This window comes from Cryptotermes secundus, unplaced genomic scaffold, assembly GCF_002891405.2.
Source record: "Cryptotermes secundus unplaced genomic scaffold, Csec_1.0 scaffold838, whole genome shotgun sequence".
NCBI lineage: Eukaryota > Metazoa > Arthropoda > Insecta > Blattodea > Kalotermitidae > Cryptotermes > Cryptotermes secundus.
In genome coordinates this window covers 29,990-33,580 of record NW_019744415.1, presented here as the reverse complement: position 1 = coordinate 33,580, position 3,591 = coordinate 29,990, and the positions used below count along the sequence as shown (strand labels likewise).

The following is a 3,591-nucleotide window of genomic DNA, read 5'->3' as shown; positions in this document are numbered from 1 at the left end:
AAAAAGGTTTGGTACATGCTTGTAATCAGGGGCGTAGGGTACATGGATGTGGTGGAAGCATTGCTTCCCTATAGAAAAGCAACCAAGAACATTCCTGGCAATTTTTCAATTTCGAAAAACTATTTCATACTTCAAAATATTAATTAATCTGAGAACATATATTACATATAATGAGAATATTGCAAGTTTTAATGTGTTACATAAACAATTTATCAGGATAGATCAGTTATTTTCTTCAAAAATGCAGGGAACTTTAAACTGCAACACGCGCGGAAGCAGCAGGTCTTTCGCTTCCACCCTCCCCTGGGTTAACTGGCTGACTCAATGTCAATGTTGTCTGTAAGTGAGCTATGCGTTATGGTATGCTGCCAGCTTCGTGCTTCCAGCAATGTTGCCAGATGTAAGGCATTGCAGTTTGCAGTAGAATAGTCTGTGACCTTGCAGTTAAGCGTGCTTACTAGTTTTCAGAAGGTGTTAGCGTGTCACTTATGCACAAGTCAGTTTAGTTATTATTCTGTATTTTTCTCGATACAGAATTTGTTTTGCTTTGCGTAATTATAACTTTATGACAGTGTTTTTGTGATTGCTGTTAAGTTAAAAATAGAAACATGACACTTTCATGTGATAACCACTGTGTGATTGAAAAACTTCTTCAAACACCGTTCAGTTCACTCAGTTATAATGAGAAACTTAAGATAATAGAAGAAGGTGCACCTAAGCCTAATCTAACTTTACATACAAAAATGAAATCTTGCACACGGCATTTCAATACCAGTTTATATGAGGCTATTCCATGGTTGTGTGGGTGTGATAAACTAAAAAAATTATTCTGTTGGCCTTGTCTCTTGTTTTCTAAAGAAAAACACGTGTTTAACAGTGCTGGTTACAATGACATTAACAACATTTACAAATCTGGCAAAAGACATGGGCATTCAGTTAATCACATTGCTTGTCTTAAAGAAATTACACTGTTTGGTAAAAACAGAAGGATTGAATTTTCTCTAAGCAGCCAATACAAACAGTCAATTGAAAAACACAATGAAGCTGTGAAACAGAACAGGAAATTTGTAGGCCAATTAATTACAGCAGTTTGTTTTCTGGGCTCTCAGGGTTTAGCATTTCGGGGACATGATGAAAGCGTGGCATCTGTTAATAGAGGAAATTACATTGAGGTTTTAAATATGCTGGCACGTTATGATTCTGATTTACACAATCATTTAGAGTCTTCAACTGCTTTCCGTGGTTCTTCTCCTGACATCCAAAATGAACTGATACATTCTGTATCTGAATTGATGACAATGGAAATTAAAAAGGAAATTTCAAAGGCTAATTATGTTTCTTTAATTCTTGATGAGACTTCAGATGTGATGAATAAGTGTCAGTTGGCTTCAGTTCTTCGATATGTGACAGCTGATGGCAATGTTGAAGAAAGGTTTCTGCGTTTTACAGACGTGAGCTCTGACCGTTCTGCCAATTCCTTGTTTAACCATGCTCTTGAGATTTTAAATGATTTTGAATGTGGTCCCAAACTCATTGCACAGACTTATGATGGTGCTGCTGTTATGGCATCACAACATGCAGGAGTACAAGCAAAAATTCGCGAGCAGTACCCAAACGCCATTTTTGTTCATTGTTATGCGCATAGACTAAATTTAGTCTTAGCACAATCTGCTAGTTTTATTAAGGAAGTTAAGGTCTTCTTTGCTACTCTCTCTGGCTTTAGAACTTTTTTTGCCAAGTCCACAAAAAGGACTGAAGCATTGGATTCCCACCTTAGGAAAAGATTTCCTTCTATCGCACCTACTCGATGGCAGTACCATAGCCGACTTGCTGAAACTGTGCATGAATACAGAGAAGGAATTGAGAATCTTCTTGTGTCTATAATAGAGGAACCAGAAGAATGGGATGTAGAAACAATTTCTTCTGCACGCGGACTTCTCTCTCTTCTAAGGGATTTCGATTTCAATTTCATGCTGAAAATATTTTCTTCAATTTTTCCATATTCTGGCGCTCTTTTCAAAATCCTACAAACTAAGAGATCTGATATAGCTTTTTGCAATACCAAAATAGACGAATTTAAGCATCACATGCAAAGATTAAGGGGAGGATTTGACCACCTTTGGAGTGAAATGGAAAATGTCTTCGATTCAAATGGCCCAACTCGACCCAAAAGAATTCGCATTGACTCAATGAGTGGAGAAGAAAGAAAAAACTCCTATAAACGGCTGTTCTGTGAAATTATTGATGTCGTGTGTCAGAATGTCTCTGTTAGATTTTCGGAGAACGCTACGCTCCTCTTCTTGAGTCTTCTTGATGCCAGATACTTTCCCATGTATAGAACCTCATTTCCTGAAAAAGCATTTTCCTGTTTAAAAGAAAATTATGGTGCATTTTTTGACTTTGTTGCCTTAAAGAGTGAACTTTTAGTAATGTTTTCGGACCCAGATATGGCAAAAGATAGTGTGTATGACTTACATCAATATATGTATGCTCTTCAGTTATCATGCGTTTTCCCGCAAATCTTCAAATTATGTGAGCTAGTATTAACAATACCAGCGACAAGTGCTGCAGATGAACGCTCATTTTCAGCTCTGAAGAGATTAAAAAACTACTTAAGAAATTCGCAGAACCAGGATAGGTTGTCATCACTGGCTTTGATGAACATTGAAAAGTCCTTCCTAAACAAACTGCAGTCCAAACCCAGCTTTCTAGATGAGGTTATTGATCTGTTTGCCAAGAAAAACAGAAGAATCGAGCTGAATTATAAACAATAAAGTAAGCATTAATTATATTCCAGGTTCACACCCCTGTCATTTGATGGCTATAAAATTGTGTTGATAATTATGTGTTATTTTAATATAATAGCTTAAATATACAATACGTATTAAACTATTAGCTGTTTTCTTTTAAATAGAAGATAGAAAATATAATGTATGTAGAAAAAATTTATATACACGTATATAAAGTTGCTTCCCTGCTTTCAGTAGTCATGCTACGCCACTGCTTGTAATATATGATTCAGAGAAACCCCTCCATCTGCAAATATGTCAAGATCTTTACCCACCACGTTGGTAGCAAGGGCGCACCGAGAAGAGGGACAGTGTCTTTTTGAGGGACGAAGTCTCGAACATGACAAGTAGGAACACGAAGACTAGCATTATCCAGAAGGGAGGAGCAGGATTTAAGGCCACGATAAACCTGAATGAAGAAGAGTGCATCAAGAAGATATCTACGCAGACTTAGAGGGTGCAATCTTAGTCTCTCCAAGGCAGATGTACAACTATAGGAGCTATGAGGGAAGTAACGATAGAAACAGACAGATGCAAACTTTTTCTGGATGCGCTCACGTTTTGCAGAGTCAGTAGACGTGATAGAGTTCCAAGAGTCCAACTTGGACCTGATTAGTGCAAGATACAGCACATATAAACAGTCAAGAGAAGAATTTCTAAAAGTTATTGAACGTGTAAAACCCAGGAGCTTTATACATTGGGAATATAAAAAATCAACATTATTGTGAAAGTACAATTTAGAACCAAAGAAAACACCTAGGTCCTTAACGCAACTTGTGCGTGTAACAGCAGTACGACAAAG

At 37.1% G+C, this 3,591-nt stretch overlaps 1 long non-coding RNA gene across 1 annotated transcript; it reads right to left on the bottom strand.

Moving 5' to 3' along the window:
* Positions 1-1,749: 1,749 nt before the first annotated feature.
* Positions 1,750-2,654, bottom strand: LOC117283121. Its single transcript, XR_004514136.1, has 2 exons — positions 2,476-2,654; positions 1,750-2,349 (listed from the first exon to the last, which is right to left on the bottom strand). It is a non-coding gene; the product is annotated as an uncharacterized LOC117283121 (long non-coding RNA).
* Between the last annotated feature and the right edge of the window lie 937 nt (positions 2,655-3,591).